Here is a 16,315-nt window from a genome sequence, read left to right as displayed (position 1 = left end):
GTGAAAACTAAGTACAATGCCCCTCAGGTCATTTTACCAAATTTCTGGCAACAAAAATGTACTTTAACTTTTTGTTTCCAACACCAAACAAAAAGCGTAAGGAGTCTTGCATTCAAAATACTGACGTCAGTATGTGCTGTTATCGAAGCTACGCTAGGCTGTTTTGTTGTTACACAGCTCTTTAGCAACTAAATGAAATGTAAATATGTTTAGGTTGAGTTGAACATACTATTGGAGTTTTGAGGAGACTACAATCAGTGCACAGCTTATTCTTTGGCTTTTGTCTTTCATTCAAAACAGTAGGACAAAATAAGATATTGAAACCAACACTGGAAAAAACAAAACAAGCGCATTGTTATTAGCATTAAAGTAGGCTTGTTTTCAAATGAAAAACACTGCTCCCTTTTATGGGACGCACTTGACGTAAATATATGCATCGCCAGCCAGGTAGAAAAGATAGTAGGGGATACAACATTAGCCTGCAGTCAAAAAACACTGACACACACACCGTTTTTTGTTTTTTTTAACAGAGGAAGCGTTGCAGCAAAAGACCATTGATCGTTGACATGTAATCACAGTTGGCCGCTTTAGAGGGAATAAGACTAATTGAATTGCTGGTGTCGAGGATCTTTATCAGGCGAGAGCATGGACAGCAAGAGCGTCCATCTTCAGCCAGACCGATTACGCCACTTAAAAGTCCTCTGCGCCTCTCGTTCTGCGATGTAAATATGCAAAGTGCCGAGATTTGCGCTCTTCGCAATCACGAGGAGCGTGAGGTGTATGTGCTGAAGTAGAACAAGCTGGTAACATTGATTGCAGGAGGAGGCTAGCGCTGCATGCTAACAGGCTAATGATTAATCGGAGCTAAACTGACAACAGGAGCTTTTTTAATCAACTGTTTGCCGCCTAAAGAAGCAAAACATTAACAAAACAAGACAACAACAAACAAAGAGTTTATCACATTTCAGATTTTCACCATCGTTGACTAAGGAAGTCAAGTCAAATCTCAAGAGGTCACAATGAATGAAAGCTTTAATCAAAGTGTTCATGCTAATATGCTGTTTACGACTTACCTCAGAGGGTTTTATTTTGTCAGCAATTGGATATTCAGTTATGACAATGCCGGCAAATGCTTTTTTTAAAAAAACATCTTTCCTATATAGTGCTGTATTGTTTTGCTAGCTAGCTTTCTTAGCAGCTTAATTCAAAGAGTACAAAATAACCCTCGTATTTCCCCATTGCATGGATACATTAACTGCATCGACATACAGTATTCATTGTAAATTACTCTTAAAGTCATTGTTCTAATAATAAATTCAATGACGTCACGTGCTAACGTCCGCTAAAGTCGCTTTATGGGTACCAAGAGAGTAAATTCAACATTCATAGTTTGGCTTCTTTTTAGAAAACAATCCCCTTAGACAAGTGAAACAGAAACAGTCCGAACAAAACAAAACCTATCAATATATAACCCAGTACGTCTATTTGTATGACCATCAATAGTGAGTCTTCTTTTCAGGAAACTAATGATTTAACATTGTTCTGTATTGATACATAAGAGTGCTGATTTACCCCATGAAAACGCTGTGTGCTAGCTTTGCGAGCGTCACACTCAGGTTATTATTTTTTTACAGTGTTGTATCCCTTCAGTAAATGGCAACTAGTGTTCGATATCGCTCGGTTTGATGGGAATATTTCTTGAAAACGAGTGTTGTAAATTGAATGCGGGGCTATTACGTTTTTCAATATTTTGACTCCATTTGCTCAATGACCAATACAATAAAAGAGAGTGTGTTAGTTGTACTGGGGGAAAAAAAAATCTGATTGCTTTTTGAAAAGCATTGCTTGATGTAAAGGAAGTGTTTTTGTTGAATGGGGGTTGGGGGGGTTTGCCCCTGGCAACGGGTGGTTCATATGGGAGCATTTGTTTGTGCAGTCATGACAAACCTCTCCATCCCCGTGTGACGGCCCTGTTGTCCTAGTGCCGGCATTCCCCACAACCAAACCCCCCCCCCCGGGCGCCTTTCATCTCCATCATCACGGGAACAGGAGCCACAAGGGAGAGGCAGTCGGCAGGAAATTAGGCGCGTGACAAGATAAGAGGCAGCGTTCTGTCTGTATCTGTTCCCTGGCAACTGGCGGGAGCAGCTGGGGATGACTAAGAAAAAAAAAAAAAAAGATAAAAAAAAAAAGCTACCCGCTGATACGAGCGCCGCCTTTGTCTTCTTTAAATCCCACCAAAAAGTCTCACACTATGCCTCGAAGCTAAACGGCAGGAAGGCTATCTGGCCGCATCGAGTCGATACTTTGGCGCGATTCTTCCGCGGGGCCCATCGCTCACTTCGCTTTATGGCCTGGCACATGAGCGCGGCCTGATAAAATGTTATTAAAGCGGCCGTCCCGCTTCCCCACAGCCGTAATGAAACTTCACCGGGAAAAAAAGTGAGCAGACAGTTCAAATTTAAGAACAGCATTCGAGTACGTTCCCTAATGTGAAGATACAAAAGCCCCGTTTCATCTTAGCAGTACGGTTCAGTTTGGCACGGTATGCATTTTATTGCATTTTTTTTGTAAAGTATCTCAAAATATCCATCCGTCCTTTTTCTATAACCTAATTTGAGTTGCACTTAGCAGTTTGGTTCCTGACTGTATGCATTTTATTTAATTTCTACTGCAATGTGTCTCAAAATATCTGACCTAAAAAAAAATCAGGGCGGGACAGATTCTGCAATGTGTCTCAAAATATCTGACCTAAAAAAAAATCAGGGCGGGACAGATTTTAATGTGGTTTTTTTTTTTTTTTTGCAAAGGGTCCTAAAATATCAAATCCGAACGGCCCCCCTTTTATTGGGGGACCAATCGAGCAGGACGCTTCGGTAAGCAACAGGCAAGAGTTTTGACTATGATTTGGTAGTGGCAGAACAACGATTTTAATCGGGGTCGCCGCTCCAAACTATACTGTAATGTCAAAAACACAAGATGGAACAAATGCATAATGTCCATAACTGAAACATGACGAAAAAGTATGACTGCTCATACAAGATATTTTGAGACCGTTTACGAATGGAAACAAGATTAAATACACAATGTCCAGAACTGCTAAGTGGATGGACATGCGATGGAAACCCCCCCAAAATACATCCGCTCCTGAACCAAAACAGTGCTTATAAGAAGGGCAGTATAGATCAGACATTTTGGTACAATATAAACGGAGTTTAACACATAATACCATCCGGATGTTTTCAAAAAGGCCAAAAGGTTTATGTAGGTGGTATATACCTGAAATAGAAACCTTAATAAAAACACATACCAGAAGAGGACTACAAATTTGTGTTAGACATTTTGAGACTCAAATGCAATAAAAAAAATTAATTAAAAAATGGGGCCAAAAAAGTGACAGGTTCCTCGTCGGCTATTTTGAGTCTTTACAATGGAAACGCATTCCCGCTTGAACCAAACTGAACCCTTGTGCAGAAAATGCATATTTGCCAGAAGTCCTTTTTAAAAAGATGTTGATGATAAGCCGGCGGGCGGAGAAACGGCGAGATAAATGAGTGTGACACGCCAAATCAGCGAGGGAAACGTGAGCATCTGCTGGCGCTGACAGGCTGATAAAGAGCATGAAGGGATGCGAGGCGGGAGGTGTCCAACTACTTTTGCCCACATGATGTTCTGGTTACCTCCCAATATGATGGACACCTTTTTCTCCCTCCCTTTGACCTTTTGGTTTTGACGGTAAAATTGATCCGCGGCGAAGTCACAGCGGGCTGTCGTGTGGAACATTCCAGCATTGATGGGGAGAAAAAATAAATTAATATATTTTTAGAAAAAAAGCACAAACATGCTAAATGGAAACGCTGACCTTCAAGCACATCGCACAGTTGGCGACCGGTAAGAACAAGAAGTGTTTGACAATCCATTTGACATTTAGCTCAACGCTAACAGCTTCCACCATTTTCTCGCTATTGCGCCATCGCCAATGACGAGCTAAGCACGAGGACTACTGTATGAATGAACTCTGGCACCCGGGCGTGCTTCCTTTGCGTACCTTCCAAAGATTTTCCATCCCACACCGGCTGTCAAAATCTTAATTCCAAGGTATTAAAATTGTATTGCCATTACCAAAACATTTTGTAACTCGTGTATTGGATCATATGAGATGCTGCAGGTGCACCTGACGTTTAGTCATGTATTGCGTAACTACGCTTTGATGGCCGCCATGGCTTTGATGGCCATGTACCAAAATAAAAGCTCAAAGAGTTTCAATGAGTAGTAACAGTAGAAACATGTTTGCCTTTCGCCCTATTTTGCACTAATTCGCTCCATCGGTGACAGACTTTTTTTCTTTTTTTTTTTTTACATTTCATGACTGATAATATGCAGTCATGCTGCAAACTGCAAAAGACCTCAACTATATAAGAAGAAGACCTGAATCATAGAAGACCGAGATGGTAGAAGACACAAATCGCAATAGTAGCATACCATAGACAAAGAACAAGACGCGAACCGTACACTTCATAAACTGTTAAACAGGAAGATTGTAGAAGACACAAACTATAGTCTTCTACCACAGAAAAACAAGATGTTAACTGTAAAAGAAGATGAACATTTGTTGCTCTTTTTGGGGGCTCATCTCAAATGGGTAAAGTTGACCATGACTGATTGGAGATACGATCGCGGTCTCAGAACACATAAAACCCGTATGCCAGGGTACCGCTGACCTGGCCATCACTTTGGTCACTACTGTTGCGGTGTCAAATGTTCATCGTTTCCTCTCTCGTTCCATGCGAGCAACAATTAGTCACAAGAGGCGTCTTGACTTGCCCGCTGCTTTCATTACTGCAACCGCAGGGATTATTTGGAGCGAACATGGCCAGATAAAACCCTGACTGACAACTCCTCGGATCAGGAAAAATGTAACGAGAAGATTTTCAGACGGCTGACTCACCACCAAGAGGATGAGCGGCATTTGGATTTGACGTTATTTATTCAAACCTGTCCCCGTGTCGCTGATATTTTAACATTGCTTCCTGTCGTACGCCCCCCGGCGGCACCTAAGGTCGCCAAATGCTACTCGCCGTCTGCGGCCGCTCTCGGAAACCTTTGCTGACCGCCACCCGTTTCGCTTGCCCCCCCGCCCCCCCCCCCCCCTCGCTCGCTCGTGAAGTTGCCCGACCAGCTGGCCGGGACCGGTCGCCCCAGGCTGCCTTGGATGTGGATCAAGCGCCGACGTCTGGTTCCTGCATTTTTGCCGTCCTGGCCAAGGAAATACAAAAATGCCAGTTTTTCAGTTCCAAGTATTTGCTGTGTTGGGGAAAAAAAAAACGGAAAAATAGAGCCTAAATAAATAAATAGTCATAAATGACTTATGGGTAACAAAATGTAAATGTGTAAAATGACATTCCATTATTGATCGGGCGCACCCCTTGGAAAGCGCTCCAATTTACGAAATTAACCAGTTTTAAGCAAAATCCTCCCATAGAGTAATAATCTGCAGCCTCTCTTAAACGTTTTCACAAGTTGGCGCACCCCCTTATTTGGGGTGGAATGTGTTTGAATAAAAAAATAAATTAAAAAAATTTAAAAAAAGATTTGACAGTAAGATGGGATCGCAACGTTTAAATTCATCACATTGTCTACATATGATATCTGAATGCCATTACATTTGTGATCACTCTGGACGGCACTCCAGTTAAAAATCACGCTGTTCTGAGTCAAATCCTCCCATAGAATAATCGACTGCAGCCTCTCTCAAACTTCATGCCACGCACCACTTTCAACGTTCAGAGAGAGCAATTTAGCACGTGTTTTAGTTAAAAATGACATTTGGGTTGAAAGTGTAATTGACAAAGATTTAATTCACCACACAGCCGCACTGTCTAATTATTATGCCTGAACGGCATTAACATTTTGATCTGGCTCACCCCCAGATCGTGCTCCATTTAATAATCAAGCGGTTCTAAGCTTTCTTTTGAATACTTGATTGCAGCCTTTTACAAACTTTTTCACACCACGCACCCCCTTCTTCAACATTCAGACAAAGTTGGCGCACCCCCCCCACTTTGGGTAAAGTCTGCTTTTGAGTTAAAATAAATGAAACTTAACTATATTTGATCCCCGGGAGGATGCAACCCGTTTTATTTGATGCAAAATCCTCTCTTGGGATATTATCTATTTATTTATTCTTTGACGAGGACAGAAAATCAAAAACTGTTCTAAGCAAAATCTTCCTTCAGCGAGTTATTTTTCACAGCAGAATCACCTAGTTTTCTGGATTTTTGCTCATATTTGCCATGTGCTCAGTATGATGCATCTTCTGCCAGCCTGGCTTTGCACGCTTTTGCGCCGGCGCATTTTCATCATATGCACTCAGCATTATTCACACCATTTATCCTCTCGGTTGCAATTTGCTGAAGTAATAACTGCTGTTGCCTCAAGGGAATGATTAAACTTTCATGCAACCAAATAATAAATAAAGAAAGAAATTATTGAAACAAAATGCCGGTTCACTCCAACCATGTAGCCAAGTCAGGTAAGCCAAAAATATTAGAAAATGGAGAACGAGAGATCAAGCGTGCGCAGATTAAACGTGACAGGTGACGACCAGACTCTACGGCTTAACCGCCGCGCGTCTGTCCTCGTCAGATTTGTTGCATAATTTCAATGTTGCTCACGCCTAGGGGGAGGAAAAAAAAAAAGAAAAAAAAGAAGAGCTGGTGGCGGCGGGTGACGAGTGCGATGAGGATAAACGGATATTGTTTCTGCAAAAACTAATTTGGAGGAGTCATACTGTAATGAGAAGTGGGGGGGAACGCCAATTGTTGTTTTTGTGTATTGCTATTGTTTTCTAATATTTTGTATTATCTCCTAATGTTTGTCTGTTTATGTATCACTATTTTTGTACATTTTCGTAATTTTCTTTAAATATTTTTTTGTATTATCTTGTGTTTTTGTCAAATGTTTGTTTCTAAGGTGTAATTTTCTAATATTTGTGTGTTTTTAGATTTTATTTTCAAATGTTTTTCTAATGTTTTTTTTTATTTTATTTTTATCCAATTTTTGGATCAAATTTTTTGGTGCATTTTGTTTTTTTAATTTTGGGGTTTATGTATTTATTTATGTATTCTCTAATATTTGTGTATTTCTGCATCATATTTTATTTTGTGCCAACATTTTTCATCTACTGTATTTGTTTTGTCAAGTACCTAGAATCATCATCAATTATTTGTGTAACATTTTGTTTGCATTTTTTCATGTAATATTTATACATTTTTAATAGTGCATTTTTTTTTCAGTACTTCAGTATATATCATCTTTTGGTGGCTTGTTACAGCTGGCTTATTGACTATTAGCATGTGCAAATGTCCCTAATGTTTTGACGAGTGACGTTCCGATTAGCAAATATGTGCCATATTTCTTTTAGCAGTATTGTGATGTAATACGGATAATCATGTGTGGTTTACAGCAAGAGTTAAGAGTTTATTAGCAATGGAAGTGACATATTGTGTGTGAGCACGCTAATGACCCAAGTATTGTGTCTGCACTTTTGTGTGCAGAATTGGCTCCAACTCACATAATTACTGAGAAAAAAAAAAACACACACACACAGCCACACGCACACACACACACACACACACACACTGATGCTTGTTCTGGCTGCCAGATTGCTTCTTTTTTAGTTGTTGTTGTGACAAATTTATACTTCTCTTCTCAGGCCAGACGCAGTAGCAGAAAAAAAAAAAAAAACACAAAGACGGCAGCTCTTTTGGCACCAGTTTGAGCCCAATTAGCTCTTCTGCTACTAGCAACGTTCACATTTTTACCTGTCGGGAAACTGTCCAAAGTTACTTGTAGTTAATATTGGAAATTGGCAAAGAAAATGTATATTTGGGGGGGAAAGTTGATTGTTTAAAAAAAAAAAAAAAGGAAAAAGTACTTTACAAATAAAGGCTTTTTTAAAATTCTTTCTTTAATTGTAAAAATTTTATTAGAATTATGAATACATTAAATTTAATTATTAGAGTAGAACGTCAACATGTCGTCAATTGTTAGCAGTTATTAAAATGTATTTACGTTTGACAATCAAGCCACTGAAAACTGGAGTGGGATAATAACTTGTCATTTTGCAAGCGTTTTACGGTTGCAATAAAATCTGGGGTGGTTATTGATTTATATGGAAGATTTCGGCATCTTGCCAAATAAAAAAACAGTGTCGTTCAATAAAATGAGTTTAAGACTTTTTGCATTAAATATCAAAAAGATTGGACTAAATTCAAAGATCCATGAAATCTATCACTATTTCATGAAAAACGATAAAAGATTAAAACATTGGAAAAATGTGCGGTATGGATGATGACTATAGCGATATCGATATATTATTTAACATGTACCTTAAAAAAAAAAAAAGACATTTTTATTATCTAATGAAAGAAGTACACCGTAACTCTGTGGTTGAATAGCCTCCCGGGAGGTCACCCTGGCTGATGAGGGGTCGGGCTCAGCTGGCGCTCAGCTAAGCGTCCCGTGGGACGTGCCGTCCTCACCGGGGGACTCTTAGCCAACATCGATGCATACGCGGGACCACCAATCCATGGAAAAAAAAACAAAAAAAAACAACCCACAAACAAAGCTCATGTACACACCTGAGCCGCCGCGCGCTCACGCTCCGACGCTCCGATGGTCACGTACAGCTTCCAGGAAAAAGCTGCCATGGAAATCGCATCCGACTTTGCTCTGAGGAGGAGGAAGAAGAGTTGGTTCAGGTCTACCTTTCATAAACAAAAGCACTCACAATGGAAGGATGATGATGGTCATGTGGAGTGTTGGAAAGTTTCGGGCTCGATGCCAACAAGCAGACAAAACAAAAAGCAAACAGCACGGATGGTGATAAGAGAGACTGCGCCAACATGCTCAGGTGCGAATCACATCAGCGACGTGCGGGTGGCCCATGGCTGCTGAGGCACTGACATTAGTGCGATTTTTCATTTATCGGTCAAACAGACTGGTGGGTTTGCCATTAAATTAACAGCTAGACAGACACTTTCCTAATGAGTTACCGGGGGTGAAAATAGACAACCTTAAAGACGGAAAAAAAAAAAAATGCACTGGCTAAAAATAGAACTAGGGTACTATCAAAAAAATGGATAGTTATGTTAGGTGAGTTATGGAGTTTCAAATGAGGCGAAATGAAATCAATTCACAGTAGTCACAATGCAATCCATGCTGCAAAGAGCACAAACGACATTATGAGCGGTTGGAAGCAACCTTGTTGCTACTGCTCGCTGAATAATGTGAAGATTACATTCAGCTGACTGGGCCGCTGCAGCGCACACAAGGTCACACACGTTTTATCTGCAGTCATCTGTTGTTCCTCCGGGGTCTTCTGGATGGATTCTCATTGGCAAACTCAAACACACACGCACACACACACACACGCATAAACACAATCCATACACAAGTCAAAACAACATCTACGATTCTCAGTGCCAAAAATGCCAGGACAACCTTCGCAATATTTACAACAAAAAGAAAATATGAGCCGTCATTTCGATCAGTAAGTCATGGAAGTGACTCAAGAACAGAGTCGGCGTTCATATTGACTTGGTTTCGACGAATGACTGCCAGCTACAATATATTTACTACACTGTGTCTGCTCCGCATTATTAGAAATGATTACCTCCGGTTGAGCTCACCTGCAGCACACGCACGTGGGAGTTTTATCGCAACGGCACACTACTCCTCACACAACCACAAACAACTCCGTGTGCCGTTCGAACTTCCAGGCGGTGGCTTACTGTATTGAGTTTGAAAGGCGAGGTGTGTATAAGCTTCAATTTTCCTCCTCCCCTCATTTTGAGCGGCGGGTCTTTCCTCACCCTCCTGTCACGCTACCTTCGGAGCGTCAGGCTCAGGCGACCAGAACGGACCATATTTGCCTTGAAGCGTGAAAAAAAAAAAAAAAAAGCGAACATCTGCCACTGTCGTCCACTGTGAAAACAAATCAAGATGGCGTTTTTGCCACCTCGGGAAATTTTGCAAACATTTGCAAAGAACTAAAGACATGTCTGCTGTCTGGACGGCATCATGGATCCAAGGGAAGAATTTGAAGTTGGGCTGCTCGATTCTGAAAAACATATTAATCACGATAATTTCGGTATTAATTGAAATCACGATTATTCAAACGATCATTTATTTTTTGGCACAAAACAAGAAAATGTTGGAATGTAAAAACTATAAAGACAAATCAATTTCTTTGTAACACTATAATGATGTAACTTCCTTTTGGGCCACACAAAATACAATACATTTTTATTTACATAGCGCATTTCATAACAGATGTATAAAATTAGTCATTAAAAAAATTAAAAAAAATTTTAAAAAGGTGTAAAATTAATCGATTTTTACGATTATGCCAATTTTGTAATCCTGGAGTGTAATAATTGTAATAGAATTTTGATTAATTGCACAGCCCTAATTTGAAGTAATTTGAGAAGCTTTATTGAGACAAAAGTAGTCCTTTGCCACCATCTAGTGGCATCTATAGGCAGCTACAATCCCCTTTGTGTCGGCGCCAAATAGTCGCAGATTATCGCTTTCCGTACTGTAGGCCTTGGTTCCAATCCCCCACGAATAGTGGAAGTTCATTGGACCTCTACTGACAAGTTTTTAAGATACAATTACAGTTATCAACAGCAAATTTTAAATCACAGATGGCTTTATGTATTTTTGACGCGCAATTCAAAAATGTTTTTTTTCCAAGCAGATCAGGTTTTCCACGTAGTGAAATGGGTTCTTACACCTGTGCTAGCATTGCCACGCTTCCATTCGCAGGAGATTTACTGATCGCTGAGGCATGACTACGCCTCCGTGATGATGTCGTTCCACGTGTGTGCTCACCGTTTGCGAAGAACAAAGCGTGGGCGTCGCTCAGCCCCGAGTGGAACGCCGTTTTGTTTGAACTCTCCGCCACTCCACACCAGGAGTGGGCGAGGAGACGAGGAGGGGAAAAAAAAATAAAAGCAGAGGCTTCCCCCCGCGCGCTAAACGGAGGCTACAACATGAAATCCACCATTGGAGGGGGGTGGTGATGGTTTTGGCCATAACGTGATCTTCAGTATTCTGCCGAGTCATGGTTTTCGGCAAAGTGCTCGTTTAGCATTACAGTGCTAATTAGCAGCAAGCGGCAATTAGCGCGCCTTAGCCTTTCGCAACGTTCTTTGACAGTGTCCTGTCATTTCCGCAGACATGTATTGACTAAGTGCAATCCTCTGTGTGATTTATGAGCAGCATATTTACAAGCAACGAGATGCTAATTGACAGTGTTTCTCTGCAGGGATTTTAGACGACATGAGAAGTAACTGTCTGCTCACGTTTTGGAATGCCGTTTTCCCAATGAGTGCAAATCAATTCCGAAGCTGTGACTGAGCTATGATTGATGAGCGGTTTCAGTGACTCCTCACTTCACTTGGCCCACTCGGAGTCATTAGGTGTGACGGCCCAGCGTGTCGGTGAAAATATAAGATAGGTTAACTCATTTGCCTCCTACGCTGCTGTCACCAAGCCCACGAAAAGAGCAAATGTGGTTATTGAAAACCTAAAATGCTACCGATTGGAGATTTTTTTCAAAGTCTCTGTAAAGCGAAAATGTCGCAGCGGCTGTTTTTCACTGCTCAAAATATATTCACACAAATCTCAGTTAGGCTGTTTATTTTAGCTCTGCATTACATATTATCGTTGTCCTGTGAAAAACACTTATCTCCATTTTTTAAATTTTTCTTATTTTTACATGAATGGTGTTTCCGCTTTACAGACATCGCATTAATGTGATAATTTAAAAAATGTCCAAAAATGGAGATAAGTGTTTTTTTTCCTCGGGACAAGCGACGGTATGCCATATTGGAAAATGTCAAATCTGGTGATTGATTTTAAAGGCCAAAAAATATTGACTCTCGAATTGGGCCACCATCTGCAGCCCTGGGTTGTTGTGAGGCTTTTCCAAGCCGCGACAACGAGGCACTCTAAAGTGGCCATGAAGACGCACCCGAAATGATTTATTGCCTAGAGTTGCCACAGGATGGCAGCAAAGTGCTTTGTTCTATTAGACAAGGCTGTAACTTGACTAAATGATGCGCCTCCCCTCACGTCAACATTCTTCCTCAGCACCAACATCACCAAAGCAATATTTCCCAATTAGACTAGTAAATACCAAATAGCCCCACAAAAAATAAATCCACTAATAGGCAAATTCCCACATGCCAAACATTTTCTTTTCAAGAATATCTTCCCAGCAGGCCCACTAGTTGAAACACTGCTGATTCTGATTCATTTTGCATTTGTGGAATAGAAGTTCAGCAGCAAAATGCACTCGTTTTTAGCCATCTCTGGGGGCGGCCATTTTGTCTTCCGTCGACTGAAAAAGACATCACAACTGCTCACAACGACCAATCACGGCTGACCTGTTTTCTGAATCTGAGCTGTGGTACCTTTCTCTTGTGACATCATCAAAAAGCCAAACAAAATTTGAGTTTTATATATATGAGTTTATGTGAGTTTTATATATATATATATATATATATGTGTGATTGGTGCGTGTTGATTGTCCGCGGTAAAGCAACAGCAACAAGTGAGTGATATTGCACTTTTACTGGCGGAAGCAGACCAATGTGTCCTTCAGGAGTTCAAACTAATGTATTTTTAAAGACGCCATCAATCAAACATCAGTAGCTCCCAGAAGTGGGTGCTGGCGGCTGTGCGTCGTTCTCGTGAGATTCAGAGAGCACGGCGACGCAATCAAGGCGATGATAGAGATTAGCGAGTGTTTGATGGAAGCGCTTGACTAGCATGATGATTGCGTTTCCTGCGCGGGGCTTGATAGGGAGCGTGTTAGCATTCTAGCGTTGGAGCACAGGATTCGATTTGGGGGTTCATTCATCTGAGAGACTGTTTATGTGCTGCCGTTCTGGTTAGCACCAGCAATGGAACTGAGTGAAGTAGGTTAAAGTAGTTCACCAAAAACCCAACAAGGTTGCTGGGAAAATGAGAATTTACATCAGGGGCGCACGGCCAGGAGATGAACTCGGTTAATTGGACGTGATTGGGCAAGCGGCGTGAGAAAAGCGAGCGCTGCGACTTTCCGCACGGGGCCTCAGATCGATATCGCGCGCGCGCACGCTCGGAGATTAGGGCGAGAAACCGAGGAGAGGCAACGCGAGCGATGTGGAGATAAAGAGAGGGAGGCCACTAATCCTATTTGCACTCACTTCAATCCGCGCGTGGGGAGGAAAAGAGAGTTATTAGAAAAATATGAGTTCAAAAATAAAACCCGAAACTTGGCTTGAGACCCTAATCTATTCTTGAAACGGATGTGAAACCCTAACCCTGTTTTAAAACACTTACGAGCTCGAAATGAACATTTCAAACCGCAACCTTGGCTTCAAATCCTAATTTGAAACCTTAACCTTGTGTTAGGTAACTTTAAACCCGTCTTGCAATTTACAATCATAATCTGGGTTTTTAAACTCTAATTTAAAAACCTAACCTTGAATTTCAACTTTAATTTGATACCCTAACCTTTACTTTGAAAGGCAAAACCTGTCTTATAACACTACTCGAAAAGCAAAATACTGTCTGGAACCATAATTTGAACCTCAAACATGAGCTTGGAACCCAAATGTGAAACACTAAACCTGGTTTAAAACCCTAATTTAAAAGCAAAAGACTGTCTTGTCATAACTATGGCCTGACACATTTAAAACACTAATCCTAGTTTGAACGCCTATTTTAAAACCCTAATTCTGGTTTAAACCCTTGATTTGAAACCCTTGAAAATAATTCCTGGGCAACACCCACCCTAAAATCTAACCTGACCTTGTACTCTATTTTAAAAACCTAACCTTGGATTTAAACACTGATATGAAACCCTAATGTCAACATGGCATTAAAAGCAAAATACTGGCTTTAAACCCCAATTTAAAACCCCTGGCATCCGAACCAGATGTACTGCCTCATAGAAAGGCTTCCATTTGAAAGATGAAAACGTCCCCCCATAAAGACGTACAGAGCAGGACACGTCTGTCGACAGCAAAGAAGTGACTGTAACCGGATGAGAACGACCATTGTATTACGAGCGCACGACAACATCCCCTAATCTCCCGGGAAAGTGACAAAAGACCAGTTTTGTCATCCGCCTTTCTGCGGCAAGAAAAACAAGAGGATGTAAATGGATCTAAGCCCCTTCAAAAGACGCCATGGGAATAAAGAAGCGGCAGAAATACTTGGACAAGAGCCCGTTGGAGTCTTATTGCTTTTCAAGGACGTTCAGCCATTCTACCCCCACACCCCATCTTCACCATCATCATCATCATCCATAATCCGAGCACCCCAATATAGAATTCCCATGCAGCATTTTAAACACCCGAATACACATCCCTATCAAGTTAAAGTGACATCACCAACTAACGGCCCGGCATGCATTTCGCGACTAATTTCAAACTCCAATCCTGGCTCGAAACCCGACTTTGAAACCCTCTTTGTGTGACCAAAGTCCAGGATTTCTTTGATGTTGAGACTGACAGCCAGCCCGCCCGTGCAGCACTCGGCCCGGCAAATTGTTCAATTACATCGTGATGGCCTCTCCCTTTCCATCTCTGTCACCGTGTCTCTGAAGCCAGCGCTGACGTTTGATGAGCTGTCGAGTGCACGTTGAGAAAGTCCCCGCCACATGACGGAGGCCCGAAGAGGAAATAATGTACATTACTGCGCGATAGAAAAAAAAAAAAAAACACACCTGCGCTAAGCACGCTCGAACCAGCTGGTGCGCCTTCCGCCCCACCGAGGCGCCAGACTTCACGGGAATTATCTCTATGCTGGCAGTGTGGCAAACTCACGGTGTGTGTGGGGGTCATTCACTAGATGATTGCCGTACAACTGCAGTGTATAAACAGTTCAAGAGAGAGAAAAAGGGGGTCCCTTCACAGACGTGCTTCCTGGCAGCTCTACGCAGTAGTATAGCATCTCACCACTGCAAAGAAAATCCATAATAATAAAGGAGTGAATACATGTTTTGATTTCTGATGGTGCCAACTAAAGCCAATTATTTTTATTACAAAAGAAGCCATATAGGCTATTTCATAATGTTTGTAAAACATTAGGCTTCATAATGATTCAAGTTTTTTTTTTTTATATTCCAGCAAGGATTTAAAGGTGGTAGCAAAGCACTTAAAATGGAGACGATCATAAAGCATCAACACAATGTACAGAATCCTAAACCCATGTTATATAAAAGACTGTTGTAAGCAGTTAAATTATTCAAACCACCTTCACGAGGCCCATCAAAAGTATGACCAGCATCCTCGCCTAAACAACACAAATGACTTCACACATGGGCAAACAAATATGCGCAGCAGCACTTCACATACACCGTATGTCAATAAATTCACACTTTCGCAATCACACACAAAAATAAAATGTTCACTGGTTCACTATAGCAGTGGATTTAAAAGGGGGGGGGGGGATTTAAATCGAAAAACAATACATGAAATGCAGCTTGATAATGAAATAGATACAAGTTAAAAACTGTAAATGTATTAACGTGGTTCAGAAATTAATGGATGGAATTCTGTACTAAAAACTACATTTCAAAGGGAATAGACAACCACTTTTCTCAGTTATAGTGAACAAGCAACAACTTGTAATGAAAAGGAAAAGACTTCCAAAGATATTGTGCAGTCAGGTTTTGGAGTGAGAGCGGGGGAGCAAACTAAAGTCTGTTTGATTGACAAACACATTAAACTACATGATACTCATTAAAATTGTGTCATGAAGCGGTGTTGACTTGGACTACATTATTCTAAAGGTGTTATACATGCGTTCAGGTTAGATAAATCGCCATTAATTTACCTTATGTTGCTCTTCTACACAGGAGAGTTGGGTTTAAGATGCATTAAGTAGAAGATCTGACTTCAAGACAAAATGACTAGAGACTTGCACGTGTAACTTGATACGTGGAGTTCAGGTGGCGTGTGACGTCATCAACGTAACGTCCTTCTTTAAATGGCGGTCGTTGTTTTTACAATTTTTAAGGGTAAATGATTTAAATGTAATACCACGCATGATATGTAATATGAATATTAAATGTGTATATATACAAACTATAACGTACACGTACTTACAGAAAGTTTGGTTGGTTACGTTACTGTCTGTTGGTTAAAGTGGTCTGCGTGCGCCATCTAACGTTCAGTATGAATATGACGCCCCCAATCAACCCCCCCCCCCCACGCCCCCCTCCCAAAAAAAGGTGCCTGTGATCGGGCGCGCG

General features: G+C 41.1%; 1 protein-coding gene across 1 annotated transcript in view; it reads right to left on the bottom strand.

Annotated features, from left to right (window-relative positions):
* LOC147134490 (zinc finger protein 281-like) overlaps positions 1 to 16,010 on the bottom strand; it is a 57,756-nt gene extending 41,746 nt beyond the window's left edge. Inside the window, exons 1-2 of the mRNA XM_086055518.1 lie at positions 15,898 to 16,010; positions 8,643 to 8,733 (exon numbers count right to left, since the gene is read on the bottom strand). The gene's annotated coding sequence lies outside the window, so the exon portion shown is untranslated. The remainder of the gene's footprint in view (positions 1 to 8,642; positions 8,734 to 15,897) is intronic.
* Between the last annotated feature and the right edge of the window lie 305 nt (positions 16,011 to 16,315).

The sequence above is a fragment of the Filicampus tigris genome, chromosome 16, assembly GCF_054856515.1.
Source record: "Filicampus tigris isolate MCC_2025a chromosome 16, RoL_Ftig_1.0, whole genome shotgun sequence".
In the NCBI taxonomy this organism is placed as follows: domain Eukaryota; kingdom Metazoa; phylum Chordata; class Actinopteri; order Syngnathiformes; family Syngnathidae; genus Filicampus; species Filicampus tigris.
Note: the sequence above shows the minus strand (reverse complement) of the source record. Positions and strands in the feature narration are given on the sequence as shown.